The sequence below is a fragment of the Eurosta solidaginis genome, chromosome 2 (genome assembly GCF_040869045.1).
Source record: "Eurosta solidaginis isolate ZX-2024a chromosome 2, ASM4086904v1, whole genome shotgun sequence".
Taxonomy (NCBI): domain Eukaryota; kingdom Metazoa; phylum Arthropoda; class Insecta; order Diptera; family Tephritidae; genus Eurosta; species Eurosta solidaginis.
In genome coordinates, this window is record NC_090320.1 from 86,613,407 (window position 1) to 86,634,244 (window position 20,838).

General features: G+C 38.9%; 1 pseudogene; it reads left to right on the top strand.

Annotated features, from left to right (window-relative positions):
- Positions 1-1,283: 1,283 nt before the first annotated feature.
- On the top strand, positions 1,284-11,003 carry LOC137241559 (TBC1 domain family member 31-like; annotated as a pseudogene).
- Positions 11,004-20,838: the final 9,835 nt, after the last annotated feature.

Here is a 20,838-nt window from a genome sequence, read left to right on the forward strand (position 1 = left end):
TCCCCAATTTGAAAAAATTTTTAACGTTATTTTCTCAATTCAACATTCCAACGCAACTGTTGAGCGGATTTTTAGTTTAATGTTTGCAGCGTGTAGTAAAGAAAGAAATCGCCTTTTAGTTAATTCAATTGAAAGTGTACTTCAAATAAAAGTAAATTTTAAAATGAATTGCGAGGAGTTTATTAAATTTTTAAAAAACAGTGACGGCCAACAACTAATCAAAATGGCACAAAAATCAAACAAGTATTAGGAAAAAAGCATCTCCGTATGAATATGTAGAAAATAATTTAATTTTATTATACATAAATATATGTTGTAAATGTTACAATGTATGAATCAATCAGTATGTGGATATTCATACGTGAATATATGGAACTTATTGATCTCTAAATAAGTATGAGCGTACAAGGACGCCGTACATGAATAGTATGTACCTAAATATGTAAAAGTTAATGTATATTTTCTTTTTTAATGTATGCTCAATAAAACTCGCTATGAGTTATAGATATTTTGTTTTTAACAAAAGTGTACTGAATTGTCCTGATTTTTTAGAGCTGAAATAGGCGAATGTACTGAATTTTCCAAAAAGAAATCTGGCAACCCTAATTCATACAAACTTATGTGCCAGCAAAATATACATACATTGATACACATGTAAAAATGCTACTGCAGCTAGTTTTTGTATCACATAAGTGATACGAATATACATACATATATATGCACGCTCGCATAAAAAGTTATAATTTAATTTTTTACTTACCTTTTATTACGGGCTCCAAATGATTCATGCCCCATTCATCCAGATCATTCCAAATAATTTATACCACTTTTGAGTAATTAACGTGACCGCAATAAATACCAAATGCATTGAATCACGGTTGCCATTTTTAGGCAGTAGCCACCCTTTTGGTACTTTGATTTTTCACTGAGGTAAAAATTCACAACATTGGCCACGCTTTCGTTAACCCACACATAGTTTTCAATTTACTTCAATGAGATGCTTACCACAACAATTGACCAGTCAATAAAAAAAGCAGAACAAGGACATTTCACCTAGGAGATATAGGAGATAGTTAAGGCGAGGCATTAAAAAGAAAAGTGTTTTTAGGGAAAATACATTACACGGACTTATAAAGTATAGTTTTAGTGGCAGGAAATTTCGATCGGTTATCAAACATTTTCCGTGATAGTTTTGTGTCGCTAGTCGAGCTAAAAGAATTTATTTGAAATGCACGTGTACCACTAAGAAATATGGAAGGGCTTGCCACTGATGGAGCCATTAGATGGCCGTCGAGTTAAATGAACTGAAAACTACGTAAATTAATCAAACTTATTTGTTTTATATTAAATGTACTCACTTCACTTATGTTCAAGTATACCGAGAGTTCGTGCAGGAATATATCAACGTGGCACACAAAAAGTAATTTTATGTGATATTTTGAAAACGGGTCTTCTCGTTTGGCACGTCGATATTGAAATCTGTCTCACACACCTCAAAGTAGCTCAATGAATTCAAGAAATTCCACGACTATTGTGGTGTTAAGTCACCCAAGATACTTGAAAGCTAAGTAGCTTGGCTTTCTTATAATAATTGTTAATAATTTCATACAAGAACAAAGCCAATAGAAAGGCGATAAGCAACTCATAAACAAATAAAAGGGACTATTTGTGGTCCAAATGTGTTGGGAGCAGACGCCGGAAGTCGGGCGGGTGCGTCGCAAATAAAATAAAAGAAAAGACGGAGTTAGTATCACACAATAACAATTTTTATTCACTATATTAAAGAGAACACTATTCGCTTCGTTTGTTGAAAAGGGTTTAATAAATTCAAATTAATTCAAATCCAAAGGCATGTGCACATTTAAATTTAGGCAAGTGATTAATGGGAAATCTAGATTAAATAACAATCGCAAATGTTAAATTGTAAAAATATATAACCCCACAAAGCAGAGAATTAGTTACAGCACACTTTACTATGCACTTGGCAAATTCACATTTCGGAAAATTAGTAATTGCAAATATTAATTACAATGAGAATCGCAACTTAGTAAAAATGGAAAATGTGGAGGATGGTTGGTTTGTATTACTCACCTGGGGCTAGCTGCTGGCTCGTGAACGTTCCAAAATAGAAGAAGGAGCCAAGACCGCGAACAAGTCCGTGGCACCTGCCGATAGCTAACTTTCGTTGAGTTTTTCCCCTTCAAAGTTAGCTCTCGGCAGGGGTGGTCCGTACCGGTAAATAATAATATTGCCAAAAATGTGCATTAGAGTGGTAGGGAATATTTAGGCTGGTGGCCTAAACATGCCGGCCCCCTTGCGGCGAGCAACTCGAAAGAACAAAAACAAACTGATGAGTACGCCAGCAACCGTCCAAAGGCGTGATAACTTAAATAAATTAAAATTCCAATATGATCTCCTGTGAACTCCCGGTCTCCCCTAATGCAGCCTCTCTGGGCGGAGCTGTGAACAAAAAGGAAAGTTAGTGTTCATGTACGTGGGGTTGCTTGGTTTTTAATGCACCTGGTTAATTAGATGTAATTTTTTTTTCTCTCTAGGTGTAAAGGTTAGGTATTATATAAAGCTGAATGTAGCTGTAGACGCGTAAGAACGCTGCCCGACCGTTATGGCTGGAACGCTGCTGAAACGATCAGTCCGAAGATCGTCGGCTGCGTGAGGAGCCCATTGACCGGTTCCGGGGTTGTGCCACTAACCATAATGGTGGCGTACACGTCGGCTCCGAGGGTTAAGAGAACCGGCGCAGATCGATAGAACGTCGGGTCAGCGAGTCTCATGAACTGGAATGGTGCGGTGACCGAGGAATCAATCGTCGCGGTTGGGTTGAGACGCGTATGCCGCGCTACCACCGTTGCCTGGGTCGTGATTCGATTCGTTACCCCATATTTCCCGCGCAACACTAGTGTGCACTTCGTAAGTCTGGCCGTATTAAGCCGTTCGAGTTGGAGGTCGTTGGCCAGATGCGCATCTATCACGGACGTCGGCGCGCAGGGATCAATGAGTGCGCGGACCAGATGGAGGCGCCCCCCTGCCTCTATTAGTATGATCGCTGTAGGAACAATGGCAAGGAATGCTCGGGTGATCGTCATTGCGTCGTGGGTTTCTCGTAAGCGCCTTGTCCTGAAGCCGGTGGGGTGCGCCTGATGTGCAACGATAGTGGTGGTGGTACCCTCCTTACATGGTTGACATGGTCGAGCGGAACGACGTGGCTCCGCGCCGCCAAGCGCCAACTAGCATTGCGGTGCGATGGGCGGAAAGGACGTGTCTCCGCGCCATCCCTTTGCTTCATGTGTCCCTGATCGCGTTTCTGGTCCTGGATTGCCTTCCGCTTTTCATGTTGAAGCAGTGGTCGGAAGGGTCGTGCTTCTCCTCTGGTTGTTGGGGCGATGGCTAAGGCTGCTGCCCTCCTCGCGAACTCGTCCATTTCCTTCTCCTCCTCTTCTACCTGTTGGGGCCATGATCGTGTGTCCTCGGTAATGTGGATCGATAGTACCTCGTCGTCGTCGTGCTCTTCGTAAGTGATCGGGCGTGGCCGTGCTTGCTCGTCCTCCATGTGCAGCGTAGTGTGGTGTGGTTCCCGGCAGCGGTGGAACCGGTCGCTGCTAGGGCAGATTGCTAACCGGTGGAACGGCGATAAACAACTGGGGCAGTGCCGGTGTATTAGGACAGCCCGGAGGCGTTCTTCTGCCGACATTCCCCTGTACAACGGGCATAATCGTATCCCATGATTCTTCTGGCACAACCGACAGGAGACTGTGAAGGAGTCGACGCGTTGCTCCGTCTTGTTACGTTTGACCGAGAAGCCCGTCATTCTGGAACGGGAATTTGTTATTATAATTTTTTTTTTTAACTCCAGGGGGTGGCGTTGAGGGGTACGGGGAGCTTATTGGCTGAGATTGTGGTTGGCGTACTCGGGATAAAGGGTTTATTTGGAATGAATAATCTGATTAAGTTATTCTGCCGACACAATGACGTGTAGTGGTTGGACCCACTGTGAGGTTTAGTAAACTTTCATTGAGATACGCCTAAAAGTATCTTTAAGTTTGAAAATATTTTCATCAGAATGAAAATTCTGATGTTGAAACAATCAAAAGAGTGAAAAAAAAATAAAGAGTATTGAACAACTATATTCTTGTTGGTTGTTTGCTGCAGGCAAAACGCGGTTAGATACGCTATGTCATGGTAAATCCGTGTGTTGTCACGGATCTTTGTAATTCAGAGCTGCTGAATGAGATTGTCGTTTAAGCGACGTCGTGCAATAAAAGGTACGACAGATGTAAAGTGGCCTTTATTCGCTGTCCTGGAACACTCTTTGTGTTGATTTTGGCCATTTTGTGTGAGAATCACAAATTGTGGTGTGTTTGTTGATTTCAACACAACCCTGGTGGGGATAGCCTACACTATCGAGTGTGGTAATTTGTAGAGCTGTCAGCTGCTAACTCTTCCACTCATTGCAATGAGACAGCTGTGCGGTGCTGCCCATTGGACAGCGTAATGATACATAATGGTCAGGTCATGAGAGTATTTAGGGAAAACTCGCGTCTGAATTCTGACACGACATAATTTGTATAGGCCTTTTCTAAAAAAATTTTAATTTCTCCCTTGTTTGTAGTATCTAACGCATATATGACACTACTTTATTCTTGCTTGGATTCCAAGCTAAAAGCTTGACGAAGCTTTATCGGAACTTCAAACCAAAAAACAATTTCTCCCCCCTCCAACATTAGTGAGTTTGACATGTTTTATTTACGTTTTACATTTTATTTTTGCATTAACCTTTTAACAATGAAAACAATGCAAATATACCTCGAAAATTATTTGGATCTCGGGTAGTTCACTTTTTTCCAAGAAAATTGATTTTGATTGCGTTGTTGTGCAACAAATTTTCAAACTACAAACTTTTGTCAAAAGAGAAATAAAGAAGAAAAAACGGCCGGATGTCAAAAAACTATCGAAATACAACCTGGCGCGTTTGTTTGCAGTGAACCAGGCTGTATCTTCGGGGTTTTCGTTAGTTTTTTTTTTTTTGTTCGGGTACTAACACTAGAGTTTGTTGGATCCCGCGGATCCGACTTGTAATCCCATGGGATCGCGCGCAATGTGTACAGCGTAAGGACCGAAAAGAGCAAATGTCATCGAGTGGCAACCTTGTTTCGTTCATTCAAAAATGTCATTCATTCATGGAAATGAGTATACAGACATTTTGAATGAATTTTCATTATGAAGAAAAACGCATGATGGGTAAGTATAAGTATGCCAGTATCGTTCCCTTTTTATAATTGTATACATTTTCTAATTTCTTATTCCTTTTTTTTCATTTCAGCTGATTACTAATCCTTCGCAAGAGCACGCTCTGATATTGGGAATATCAATAAATTTGGGAAAATACAGAATTTCCTCACCGATTCGGCTTATAAGGAAATTCTAGAAAATAGGGAAAATTTTAATATACGGTTATGTATGAAACGCCGTCTACGTATGCCATTTTCGGATCCACAGACCGGTGGCGCACAGTCCCATTGTGCTCTATTCATGAAACAACGCCAACGAATGCCCGGATTTCGTGGTGGACAAATATAAACATATCCATCGGCACGTTGGCGTAAACCAAAGCGGCAGTACTTACTAAATCATGAGTTACAATATATATGTCGACTCGTAGATATAATTATACGTGAATGCGTATTCCTGCCACATTCAAAAGAGATTCTAATATATGGTTTGACAAGCGATGCTAAATCTATGGTAGTTTTGAATTGTCTACAAAAGGATAGTAAATTTCGAATAAATGCAACAAAACCCAAATCACTCAAAATTTCTTATGATTTATAAGCTGCTTGCTGTAGTCAATAATTGTGGTGAGATTAATATGTGGTCTGTATGTAAACTTTACAATGCTTTGAAACGACAAGAAGAATACTTGCAACTAGTAAAGGCCGCTTTTAAGCAGAGCAAACCTGTCGGAATATGCGCCAAACAAAAGCCAGCTGATACAGAGCAGGAAGATCATGTAAATAATCTCATTAAAGGGTTATTAAATCGGTATAGTCTGTTGGCTGTGCTGTGCGAATATCGTTGGTTTTCATGAAAACATCGTAAACTCATTTGGTGTGTTCTACTAGAATTACCTTATAATCACCGCGAATTTCAGCAATTACTCAAATTAGGCATACCACATATAGTCAAGCAACGCGCCAAAAATATACAAATGCATAATGAAACGCTGAAACGTGCATTGGTACATGTTTGTTCGTGCCTGGCGCATTGGTGTCCTGTATTTACACATAGTAAATTTATACCACAATTAATATTTCCATTCGTAAAACTATTTCCATGTAATGCTCCAGTTTCCTTTGAGATTTGTGCCACACTTTTAGTGAATCAATATCAATTATGCTTTGAGTTACATCCATTGGAGCCAAGTAATTATTTGGGTTTATATGAGAATATTTTACAATTGTATGCACCGGAATTATGTAAATTTTATGCAAGTATGCATGTGGGCCCGAACATTATGTGTGGCCAATGATATCATCTGTCTTTTCGGAGGTATTTATAGAAGAGCATTGGCTTTGTGTATGGGAAAATATAGTAGCAAGACCAGCATACTTACCTATCTTTATTGCAGTGGCTTACAATATTTTACAGCGCGAGATTATCGTTAGACTGCCGGATAAGCCCACTATTTTGACATCTTTCCATGAACCAAGTCCAACGGATATACGCATGCTAATTAATAAAGCTTATGATTTGTTATTAAAATGTCCCGAAACTTTGCATCCTAAACGTTATATGAAAGAGTTTCAACCCATACCAAAACATGTTTATCCTAAATTTTTAAATTATCCACGTGAATGGTTGGAAAAGCACGAGCAAGATGTTGAAAAGGTGCAAAGAGAACAAATATGCATTGATGCGCGTATAAGACAATTGGAAATGGAAGAAATGAAATTAATGGAACGCTTGGGAAATCGTTTGCGCAACAAGAAACATGTGAAGCAAGTAAAAAAAATGGAGAAACTTTATCATGACTCACTCAAGCGCGAGGAGGAGCGTTTGGCTTGTTAGCGTAAAATGTTGATGCTTTATCAAAAAGAAATACGTAGTCGCAAAGTTGAAGTGGCAGCGTAAGTTCAAGAATCCGAGCAGCGACAGCGTGCTCTACAAATGGAAAAAGATGTAGAATTGTTGATGCAAAGCATAGAGTGTGAGCGCACACGCAACGATGCTGACTTACAAGCTGCTGAAGAAGAGACGCGCAATCAAGACATTCACCCCTATTGCGAGTGTCGACTGAGAACAGATAATCGACTATTAAGCGATTATCGATTATCACCCCTATTTCGAATGTCGATCGCTCGCTCATTTATCGACTGTGAATACTCTTTTGATCGATTGTCTTTCTACAGCCATTTTGCAGTCGTTGAAGCGTTTAAGTGATAGAAAAAAGTGAAAAAATTAAAAAATGGAAGAAAAAAAGTAAAAAATTTGAATAAAAGTAAAAAATGTAAACCTAAATAATAAAAAGTGGTTATTTTAATTGCAGGTCAAAAGTTGTAAGCAATAAACGGCAAATCGCAAGACTGGTGCAGCTAATGCAAGAACATCCTGATTTCGGCAAAGGCGTGTGTGGGAAAGCCCAGGGAAAATCAAGATGGGAATTGATAGCGGCTGAGCTCAATAGCTTGGGACCACCGATGCGTTCTTGGGAAAAGTGGTTAAAGGTAAACAAATTTGTATATAGCGTCCATAAAGAAAATACTGAACATTCCTTTGTAGGTGTGGACGGACTTGAAAAGTAAAACGAAGAAAAAATGTTCGCAGAACCGAATGGAGTACCAAGCAACTGGTGGAGGCCCAAATAACGTCCATACGTTTTCGGCGATAGAGGAAGCTATTATTAGTTTTTTAAGTATTGACGCCTATATTGATCCCCCTGGAGAAGAAATTGGAATGGGCAATGTGGTGGTCCAATCAAGAGTTGGTGGTAGGTCGACTGAAATTGGAAAGAGCTGCACTACAGGCAACTCCAGCAAGAAGGTCGAAAAATATAAGCGAAAAGGAAAAAAGGTTAGTACTGTTGGAGAAGCAGATTGACATTCAAAGTAAACATTTTAAGGCCCTGAAAAGAAATACATTAGGTATTAAGAAAAGTGTTGTAAATATAGAAGGATACATGAGGAGGTTAGTTGCGCTAAATTTTGAGGCTATAACTTTAAAGCAAGAGAAACTAGAAATTGAAAAAGAAAAGTTTAAACTGCTAAAAGAAGAAATTATTAATAAGAAAAAGCATAGGAGAGATAAATTAAGGTTGAAAGAACAGATTTTGGAGTTGGAGAAGGAGAGAATTACCAAAGCACTAATGTGAATAGTAGTTTTAAGACAATGTGATATTTTAAATGTAAATAGTAACTTCGAAATAATTTGATTTTTTATGTAGATAGTAGTTTTAAGATACATTTTTTATTCACACCTGAATTTGTGATATTTTTTTTACATGAAGTGATATTTTGATTTATGTTAATAAAAAACATGAATTTTTTTTAGTTAGCCTTAGTTAATTTAAAATAAGTGTACTCTGAATTTAAAATGGACTGAATATGAATTTAAATAAAAATTGTTTGTTATCATCGTAAAACTAGAACTGCATATGTTGTAAAATATTATTTCTAACTGCCCTAGCTTCTTTGTTTGCCACTGAACCACCTTCATATGTTGTGCTATCTTGGAAATCGTAATTCGGGTTTTGATAGTCAGATATTTCTTCATCTGATAATTGAACATTATAAGATAAACAAATGTTGTGAAGAGCTGCGCATACGTTTATTATTTGTGTAGCTTTCTTTGGCTCATAGTGGAGCGCACGAGCCCCTAACAAACACCTAAATCGATTTTTAAGGACTCCAATAGTACGTTCCACAATATTCCTTCCTTGGGAATGTTTTCTGTTAAACATACATTCTGCTGTGTAACCTGCATCGCCTAAATGTTTACATATTTTACAACCATAAAATTATGAAAATAAGTTAAGCATTAAGGATTCCATACACCTCCTTGCTAACGTGAATATATTTCTTTTGTCTAATATATTTTTTGTTACACCGCTTTTTACAACACAAATATCTTTCTAATTGTTATATTCAAAACAATGAATATTCTTATTTTCAAGCTCACACTTAAATTTGTACGTATGCAATGCCATTGCATGTAAAAATCTAATGTTCGTATTACCGCACCAAATTTCTAGTTGAATCACAGATTTTGTTGAAAATGGAATCTATTGGCTGCAGTGCTTTAACATGCAAAGGGATGTGTTAAATCTATACGACAGCAAATTACCCTGGCTGAGTTTAACACAAATTTTTTTTGTGTGTACAACAGGCACATAAAAATGTTCAACTTCTTTTGCAAATATCTCTTGACAAAAGCAACATTTTTTATTTTATATTTCGGATTCGCAATACTGGGTCCAAAACACATCTTTTGACACCCCTCCAAATATCTTTGGGCGGGTATTAAGAGCGTCATGCTGTCGTATTCATTTGCTAAGAATTCATATGGAATACTGTGCCTTTGGGTAGACTTCAGAAATCACCACGGACCATTTTCACGTTCACAAATAGGTGTATGGAGTACTTTGCATACCTAATATTATATAACTTTCACCCCTACGGTAGTCATCTTCCAATCGTGGTTTCAATGTGGACATGTTGAAAACGTTTGCATCGTGCGTTGCTCCCGGATACTTGGCATTGACATAGCGGATTCTCATGGCATTATCGCAAACCTATGAAATAACAAAAATTATCAACTCCACGATATTTTCTTTGTAAAATACTTACTATCATTGCATTCAAACTATAATATCCTTTGCGATTATAGTACAAATGCTGAATGTCCTTTTTTGGAGCAACAATTTTGACATGCGTCCCGTCTATGCAACCTATCACGTATTCCACTTTTTTCAAAAAAATAAAGCTTTGCTTGACGCTTTTCCTCCTCAGTATATTGAATTGTCACCCAATTTCTGCAAACGTGTTCCTCCAAAGCTGGGAATACTTCAGATAAAACTAGGGATACTGTAGATTGGCCGAATCCTATATTAAAGTCATTGCCTACACTCAGCTGGTATGATCCGTGAGCACAGAACCGTAAAGTTGCTGCAAGCTTTAAAATTGTTGGGATAGATGTCTTTCTAACACCAGGTTGTAGTTTGGCATCTAGCAATGCCAGTAAATCCGCAAATGCAGCTTTCGGTAAACGAAAGTTTTTAAAAAATCTGTATAAATGGGAGCTTTAATAAATTTTTAACTTTAAGACAAATTAAATCCAGATAGTTACATGTGATCTTCCATTTCCAAAGGATTCGACGAATCCCTCAGCTTGCGTCTTTCCCTTGCCAGCTCTATTAGCCTTGTATGTGCATCTTCATCTTCCTCACTATCACTTAACCACAGCTCAATACAATCCATTTATAATATTTATTATAAAATATCTAATTAAAATTTATTTTAAAAATGTTTTGTTATTTTGGTTTTATCAAACACGGCAAAAATGTAAACAAATGGTAAACAGCTGATTGCAATTCAGCGAGTTTTCTTCTTTCTCGTCTTCTTGCAGCGAGTTATTCACAATGGTACACATTTTTTCGATCGAGTTACACAATACGAAAATAAAAGACAATCGACTCGGTCGACAAATTTCGATTCTACTGCTGATCGACACTCGCAATAGGGGTGATTGAATTGTATGTGCAAAAATGTTTAAATGCACCACGCGCATGCTCACTACGTGCTAAATATCATGTGGATATACAAAGATTATGCCGTGAACGAAATTTGCTTAAAAATCAACTACAAGAAAAATCAAACATGCGGAGACAACCTTTGAATGCGCATAGATCAGCCAATACTTCGCATTTAGATACACTTGAAGACAAAATCGAGGAAATTCAGCGTGAATTTAATGAAATTTTAAAATCTAAATAATACTCTAGCAGCTTAGAAGAACTTAGAAACAGGCTATTTTTCGTAAGTGCTCTTTATATCGTTTATTTAGTTGTAGATTTGATTTAGATTGAAGTTAGTTATACTACACTTAGTATTTACAATATCGTTGGCGATACTCCAAAATGATCAATGCTAATTGTTAGTAATTTCTATTTCCTGTGTTGGCATAGTTTCTGCGCTCTGCTGCCCATAACAGAGCAATTACTAAACTGTCTTTATATTGCAGGAAGGCAAAGCTGTAAAGCTTTATGTAACTCTGCTGAAACTTTTGTAGCATTGCTGTTAATATATCTAAATTTTGAATACTACATCATAAAGTTTAAGATTTTGAATTATTTATATAACTCTATATTGTGATATTAGTTATGTTCTAGCCTACATTGTGCAGGCTTTCATGCTTTGTTGAAAACAGCTAGAAATGGCAGATATTGATTTGTCAGAGAATGCGAATTTAGCAGTGGCAGTAAAACATTAGGTCAAAAAGTATGTTAATGAAATACTCGCGCTCTTAAGGAATGCGAAATTAAAGCCATATCACACATTACTATGGGCTTACTGCCAGATGTGCAACGTATTATACCACCGGATCATGGGGTCTCTCTAGATAATCTTAACTGCGGCATTGGTTTTGTAGTGATTGCACCCGAGCATGAGCACACAATTTAAGCGGGACTTGAATTTATTAACGGGCTACACGTATGGGTGTGGTTTATAAATACAGTAATCTCAACGAACCTCAAGTTGTTGTGAAAAGTTGCAAACGTTGTTTACAACTTGTACAAAAATTACAAAGCAACCACGCAAACGTGTTGTCGTACTCATATCTGGCAATGGTAGCAATTTTCAAGCACTCATCGATGCTTGTCGCGATACATCGCAGGGTGTGCATGCCGATGTGGTATTAGTTATATCGAATAAGCCCGATGTTATGGGTATTGAACGCGCGCAAAAAGCTGGAATACCTGCAGTTGTGGTATCGCATAAGTTATATGCAAAACGTGAAGACTTCGGCGCAGAAGTGAGACGCATTCTAATGGAGTACAAAGTAGATTTGGTATGCCCGTTGGCTGGGTGGGGTAACAAAGTCACTTGTATTGAACCTGCACCAGCACTGGATGCCGCTGCTGTGGGGCATCAAGATGGCACAATTGGTGTGCTTAACTTTAAATTCGATGAGGTGCTTATGAATTCAAACAAGATTGGGGTTGAGTTGGTCAGGTACCAATGGTCATGTGGCATTTTGGAATTTGGAAGACAGAAAGGTAATGCTGGCTGTGTAGTACTCTCGTTGCTCTACGTATATTGATTATTTATTTTTTTAATAACTTATAGGTAGCTGGACAGCTGTACGCGCATGATGGCACAATTTGAACGGCTATGGGCATGCAAGGACAGGAGAAGGGCTGCTTTAGATGACTACGGCAATTGGACAGACTTGGGTGCTGTTGTATCTGAATCTCCATTTGGATCAACAATTGGCTGAAATGCTAATTGCCAGCTGTCAACGTACTTGCTCAAAAGAAATACTTTCAGATACTGCTAAGCTGTAGGTGAGATTGCATGCATTATTATGAATTGCACAGACTGCTATTTTTTGAAAAAAATATACCTTTTAGCTTTGAAGAACAGACGCGTTTTTGCAAGTTGTTGTTGCTTTAGTAGGTTTCCCTGAGGGGGAGAATTCTTTGAATCGTGAATAGGTAGTTGCTCTTATTGTTATTAAGCTCCAGTGTTTTGGCCATAGTGTGCCAAAGAATAAAAAAAGGGGGTTGGGGGGGGGGGGGGGGGGGAGGGGGGTTTGTGTTCTGTGGCAGATTGGGGATCTGCGTTGGGATTGTGTTGGCCTCGTTCGGGTTGATCGAGAGCCGGGTTATGGGGTTTGTTGGCCTCGTTCGGGGTGAACGATAGCTGGGTTACGGGGTTTGTTATAACGGTTGGGAGTTACAAGTCTCCCTCACCCTAACTGGAGGGTGGTAGTAGGACCAATTTCGTGATTGGTCTGCTGGTTTGTCCCCTTGCCGTATCCAGTTCGACGACTTGAACTCGGTTATCGGGGCCATAGTGAAGATCGGCTATTCGACCTAGTCTCCATTCGTTGTGGGGGGGGGGGGGGGGGTAGATTATCCTCCTTAATGACGACTAGGTCCCCCGGTTTGAGATTTGATTGTGGATGCTTCCACTTAACGCGCTTCTGCAATTCGGTGAGATACTCAGTTTTCCACCGTTTGCAAAAGGTTTGATGCAGCGCCTTAAGTGTTTCCCATCGATTGACGAGTGATGCGCGATTCTCGCTGACGTCAATCTCGGGTGGCGCTAGTAGATGGCCCCGGACTAGGAAGTGCCCGGGGGTAAGTGGCTCCAGGTTGGACGGGTCATTTGAAGATGGGCTCAGGGGTCGGGAGTTGAGACAGGATTCAATCCTGCACAGGAGGGTGCTAAACTTCTCGAGAGTAAATTTATGATCCGATGCGATCTTTTTGAAATGGGTTTTGAAACTCTTGACTCCCGCTTCCCACAGCCCGCCCACATGAGGAGCAGCTGCTGGTATGAAATGCCATGTCAGGGTTTGGTGGGCATATTTAGAGAGGGTTTGGTCCGCGCATCAACGAGGAATGCCTTGAAATCTGAGCGGAGAGCCCTCGACGCACCGACAAAGTTCGTCCCGTTGCCGGAATAGAGGTTTTTCGGGCATCCCCGTCTGGCGATCAACCGACTAAATGCTGCTAGAAACGCGGCGGTGGTGAGGTCGCTAGTCGCCTCTAAGTGGATCGCCTTAGTCGCAAAGCAGACGAATAGGCAGACGTAACCCTTAGACATGCGGCATCCTCGCCCACTGTAAGACTTGATGTCAAACGGTCCGGCGAAATCCACACCTGTATTGGTAAATGCCCGAGAAAAGGTAGTACGTTCCGCAGGGAGAATTCCCATGAGTTGCGTCGGGGAACGTTTGTGGAATAGCGTATAGGCCTTGCAGTTGTGAATGATGGATCGGATCATGTTTTTGACCCGAGGTATCCAATACTGCGTGCGTAGGAGCCACAGCATGAGTTGGTTTCCACCATGTATGGAAATGGTATGGACAAACTGGACTAGAAGACGGGTGAGTCGGCAGGCGTAAGGGAGGATTATCGGGTGCGCTCGTCGACGGGAACGTCCCTGGATGCGTTGAGACGACCCCCAACCCGAAGGACATTATTTTCGTCGATAAAGGGGTCTAGAGAGAGGATCTCGCTTTTGACCGCGATGGGTTTCCTATTTCTTACAGCGTTCATTTCCTCGGCATAGTAGTTAGTTTGGGATATCCTTATGAGACGGCTAGTCGTAACTTTGATTTCGTCGGGCGAGATCTGGTGAGACTCTGTTTTAAAGGACGCTTTAGTTTTTGGATGTGTTCTATTGGAGAATCTTATAATGTAGGAGATTACCCGCAACGCTCTTGATAGATCGGAAAACCGATCAAGAATATCCTCGCTATTGTTTATGTTCGTTGCTGCATGCACGTGTACTCGTTTTTCTTCAATGTTTGTGTGGTACTCCTGTTCGCCTTGAGATGGCCATTTCGCTTTGCCTTCTTGCAGCCAAGAACGTCCCTGCCACCACAAAGAGTTGTCGACTAGGTCCGTGGCTGGAAGTCCTCTCCTGGCTAAGTCCGCTGGATTTGATGCGGACTCGACATGATGCCAAGCTTTAGTTCCTACTTTCTCCACGATTTTTGTCACCCTGTGAGCTACAAATGTTGACCAGGAACAAGGGGGTTTTCGAAACCATGCTAGGACGATGGTCGAATCTGTCCATAGGTGAATGTTAAATGTGCCTAAGTTCAGGTTCTCCATCACAGTTTCCAAAGTCTCAGCCAGCAAGACGGCACCGCATAACTCCAATCGTGGTAATGAAATTGTTTTCACTGGTGCCACCCTTGTTTTTGCCATAAGTAGACTAACGTAGATCCTATCGTTGATCTTTGCTCGCACGTAAACCGCAGCCGCGTAGGCTTTTTCGGACGCGTCACAGAAGCCGTGAATTTCTATATCGTTGGTTGGGGTGAAGTGCACCCACCGAGGTATACGAATCCGGTTAATGGCGGTGTACTCCTGCATAAAGGTTTGCCACCGATCTAGAGTGATGGTGGATACCGGTTCATCCCAATCTGTCCCCTCCAGCCAAATGTTCTGCATTAATAACTTGGCTACGATGTTAAGTGGGGCGAGCCAACCTAAAGGGTCAAAGAGTTTGGCGATGGCAGATAAGATCGCCCTCTTTGTTAAGATGTCCTGGTTTTGGATTGGTTTCGCTGTGAAATAAAAGTCGTCGGAAAGGGCGTTCCAACGGATGCCGAGGGTTTTTACCAAGCTCGCGTCCTCGAACTCCAGAAAGTCTTCCGTAAGCCTGTGGGGTTTGGGTATTCCCTATAGTATCCTACTGCAATTAGATGTCCATTTTCGCAGAGTGAATCCTGCTGACTGTAATGCAGCTGTGATTTCATCGCAAGCCGTGATTGCTACCTCGATGCTATGCCCCCCTGCAAAGACGTCATCAACGTACATACTGTTTCGCAAGATGTGCGCTGCGATAGGCAGCGATGCCTCGACGTCATCTGCAAGTTGATGTAGGGTTTTGATCGCTAGATAGGGGGCACAGTTGACCCCAAAGGTTACCGTATTGAGTTCGTAAATACTGATAGGGTCACCTGCTTTGAGACGAAAAACTACTCTTTGGTATTGGGTTTGATTTTCCTTTATCCAGATCTGTCTGTACATCTTCTCAATGTCGCTATTGTAGAATCTCCATCGGAGAAGTAGTATTGTTAAGTCGGATTGAAGTACTGGGCCGGTGTGTAGAACATCATTCAGGCTCGTGCCGTTGGATGTCGGGCACGACATGTTGAACACGACCCTCACTTTAGTCATTGTGCTTTCCTCTTTGATAACCGCATGATGCGGCAAGAAGTAGCAATCAGATGATTGTGGTGGTACTACGGTGTGTACCTTGGACATGTGTCCTAACGTGACGAATTTTTTTTTGTAGGTACGTTTTCAAGTTCCCAGAAAGCGGCTAGCTCTTTGTCTAGGCTAATTTCATTGAAAAGGGATACCCGTGTATTGGTTGGGTGAGGTGCATCTGCACGACCGGTTAAAATCCAACCGAAGACGGTTTCTTGGGCGAGAAGCGTATTTAGAACGTTCTTCCGTATACCGTTTAGTATTATCTGGGGATAAATGTCGCCTCCAAGTATGAGATCGACTGGTTCATTAATGGAGAACCTCTTATCCGCCAGAATCAGATCAGGGAACGCTTGCCGAGTCGTTTCGCTCACTTAGCAATTCGGAAGGTCCCCTGTTAATTGAGGCAGGACTAGGACCACTGTATTGATGCTTACTAAGGGGTCTGTAAGCGAACCTAAGTTAATCGAACACCTGTGCAGATGGTGTATTATTTATTCCTGATACTTGCACATGCAAACGTTTGGACGGAAGGTTTATTCGCTTCTTTAGTCTTTCAGTTATGAAAGAGCATTCGGACCCAGAGTCTATTTACAAGAATATCTTAGTAAAGACGTTTTAGTTTTGATTTTTCACTTAATCTTGGTATTTTTTAATTTGTATAACAATCAAAAAATTTTTTTTGGAAATAATACAGCTGAAAAACAATCAAGTTTATCAAGAGTATTACTAGGTGCGTTCATATAACCGCGTGTGTAAATGGATATAATTTTACACCTTATAAGTTTATATGCTATCATGAGTCCCCCTAATGCTTAGGAGACCCATCTAGCAGCTGTGGTTAAAGAACTAGCTACAGCAACAGGGTGTAGCCAAAAGCGGAGACACAACGCTCTGTTGTATTTCTGTTTATAAATAGTGGACGCGGATAGAATACAGAGAATTAGTGCAGAGGGTGAAACATAGACAATTTCAGTTACATCTGAGTATAATGCGTATTGAAATTTAGTAGTACTAATTTTATACGTAGCACTTTCAGAGGTGTATTTAAAGTTTGTCGTTTAGCAGTTCATATAAAGTTTAAACGTAAACTTATATAGATGAGAAAAAAACACAGCTAATAAAAACAAAGACTGATCGAAGAATAAAGATGTTGCATGCGCGAACTTCAGTGGAAAGCAGCGGAGCTTCACAAAATTCTAGTAGGTCACTTCCACTACACCAAAAACTTTAACACAATTTTTAACATAATTTAAGCACAAAAAATACACTGATTGTAGTTTTAGAGTGTAAAAATATAAATTCTGAACAGACTAGCTGAATAAAAAGTGTACAAATAATTATTAAATAACAAATACAGACAGTGGTAGTTTAACAAATTCTGCTGTGGTAAGTGGTGAATGTCACCTACTAGACGTTTTGTGAAGCTTGCTTCACACTATTTTTCGTCCCTGCAACATCTTTATTCTTCGATAAGTCTTTGTATAAACTTATATTTCTCAATACAAAGTTATATATTCTCATTATAAACTGGAAAAGGTGTAGTGCATAAACGAACTGTCAAATTTTGTATGAAAAATCATTTACAACATTTCATGGTGTAAACGCGATAAACTCAAAGGAATGCAACCTTGCAAACAACAGCCGTCATTTTTATGTGTACAAATTCGATGATACAACGAACGATAACGCGGTTAGGCTGTTATCGGTAAGTGTTGCATACTTTTCTGCGCACTTGATTTTGTTTTACAGATTTTTGGCGATGGAATTTTACCTAAGCAAAAGTTCGAATTTTATTTTAAAACAGATTTAACCCACAGAGCAGAGATCTGCAATGAGTAGTTGTAATCTGAACGCGACATAGGCAAAGTCACAATAAAATATGATTTTAAGTTAGTTAACACTCGAATAGAAGAACTTGACTGTTCAAAGTTGACTTCGAAGAAACCTTGTAATGTTGATGCATTAAAAGAAATGGATAGGATGAGAAACGTTACAAATAACTAAGTAAAGATTACACAACTAATTTAAACAATATTTTACCCTACTAAAAATTATAAAAGCAAATCATATTTAAATTAAATTTAAGAAAAAACTTTTCTAAGAACAAACTTCTATTACTTGATAATAAAACGAACTAAAAAGTAAAAATAAAATTAGAGAAAAAAAAACTTTTTTAAAAATAAGCTTTTATTATTGGTTAATAAAATTAACTAAAAAGTAAAAAATAAATTGACTGTAAAGAAATATAACACTTTATAAGTTCATTGTAACCTTTAACGATAATTAGGCTTTTTCCTCTGCGACAAAAAAATTTTATATTGTACATAATTATATATTTTTAACATTAAAACTATACACCTAAATTATTAAATCTTACAGTATATATCACAGTCCTAATTGTTCTAATAAAAGCTAATAAAAGCGTGTTACATTGTGATAGCAAGAAAAGGAGATCCTAAATATTCTTAATTATACCAACAAAATTTAACACGCTTTTTATTAGAACAATTAGGACTGTGATATAAGCTCTAAGATTTAATAATTTAGGTGTAACGTTTTAATGTTAAAAATATATAATTATGTACAATATAGAATTTGTTTGTCGCAGACGAAAAAGCCTCATTATCGTTAAAGGTTACAATGAACTTATAAAGTGTTATATTTCTTTACAGTCAATTTATTTTTTACTTTTTAGTTAATTTTATTAACCAATAATAAAAGCTTATTTTAAAAAAAATATTTTTTCTTTAATTTTATTTGGATAATTGTGATATTGGGTAAGAGCAAATCATCGTAGTAACGAAACATTTCATAGATTTGCTACATGGCGACCGTGCCATCTGGCCCCACCTCGTGATGTACAAAATGGCGGATTTGCCAGTGTCGGCTTCAGATTGTTAATTTCGCACAAAAATCTAGAATTTCATATAGAAGTATTTGAATTCCTAAATTATGAGCGGTAACCGAAATTCGATTGGTCTAAACTAAATTTGGCAACAAGTTTAATATGGTGGTTTTAGTAGCGCCTTTACATTTATACATTTGATCCCTATTCTCCAACTTCATTCAACTGCAAACCATTGTGGCTAAATGCAACAAAATTTTCATCAACATCATCGTGATCCATCCACCCAATCCTCATCTGTAACGCTGATACAGCAACGTATATGTATTTATATGTATATAAAAAATTATTATCTTCATACGTACATTTCTAAATTTCAATATTTGCATACATTTTTATAAAAAGGTATATACAGCAAATTTACCATACATATAATACACATCTCAACGCATTCATCGTGTTTTAAATTGCATGTGGACAGCCTCTTGCATGTTATTACCCTCTTTTGCTTGAAACATCCATACATTTTTTCTGGTGATTTTGCAAACGGTACCTTGCGGAATTTCGTAATTACAATATATAAAATATTTTAAATATTATTTCGGTTTTTGCATATAATTATAATTGCCATGGTAGAGTGTTTCAATTTAATGCGTTTTAACTTATATTATATAATTCTCATTCCAATTTTCTTATCCCTTTGAGATTTTTCTTTTCGAACCCAAGTTCCTTACAAATTCCTTATTAAGTCCTTGCAAATTACAAAGTTTCTAAGTTTTGCATTTGGTATCCGCCCTGGAATTCATTGGGCCATAAATTAATCAAATTTGAAAATTCCGACTTCATACTCTTTGTAATTAATAAATTTCATTTTTCCAGCAAAATTTTCAGCAACCACTTCTCCTAGCATAGATTACGTAACGGGTGCCAATGTAATCAAGATATAGTTTCTGATGACCGTTTACATTACCAGCTCGAACTGCCGCATGGCATTACAGAGGCGCTTCTGAGTAAAGCACAAATGAAGCGAATAAACGAAAAAAAATTCATATGCCTTTTTTTATTTAAAAAAAACAGTTAATTTTCTTTACATTCCAATTACCTTATAAATTACTTTTAAGAATTGCTGTATTGCAATACAGAAATGTTTCCAAGTAATGCGGAAAAGATGTGAACAAGCAAAAAATATTCTCATTTGCGTCTTTTCAAAAATTACAGGTATTGTTCTTTTCTGGCTCCATCATTTCCTACATTTTTTGTATACATACATAATTCGAATAAAGTTTGCGGTCGTAACTCACACGTTTGACAATTTTATGAATTAAATTTAATTTAAAGTGATTTTTAAACAAACTGTACAGTAAAAGACATATAAAACGCCTTGTGAAGAAGGAGAAATCTATTTTATGTTGTTACGGTCTGCTGCTACGGTCTACGGCTACGATCCACCTGGGAGCGTGTTCACGCGAACACACCTAGCGATGTGGCGAAAGTTGCGATAAAAAGATATCGAAAACAAGAAAAAGACAGACCGGCCATCACTAGCGGAAGAAAGGCATTGAGTTTCCGGCTGCATACACACGAAGAAAGATAAAAAAATTTTGGTAAGAAATAAAAATCGAGAAAAATCGCCGAGTTTCCGACCAGATCGACACCAAAAAAGATTATGGTGGTAAAACGTATTTACCTAGTGTGTTTATAAATGATTATTGGAACTTACAACGAGAACATTTTCCCATCAATGAAACAATGCCAGAATTAGATTTGCATTTAACCTATCAACCATTAGGCATGTTCAAGTGGCAATTGTATGCAGCGCAGCAAATGTAAAAAAATTGGGTGGTAATAAATCTTAACCTAGTGAGGACACTACCACCGGCGCAAAGGCCAGCACGAAGCTTTATCGCCACCTGGGTCATTTGGTCTCCTCGGACCACAGCGCCAACCGCCACCAACGGTGCCTACTATTACCACGGGCATCACCATCGGTAGTACCTCCCCCAACTCCTTCATAAGCGCAACCATG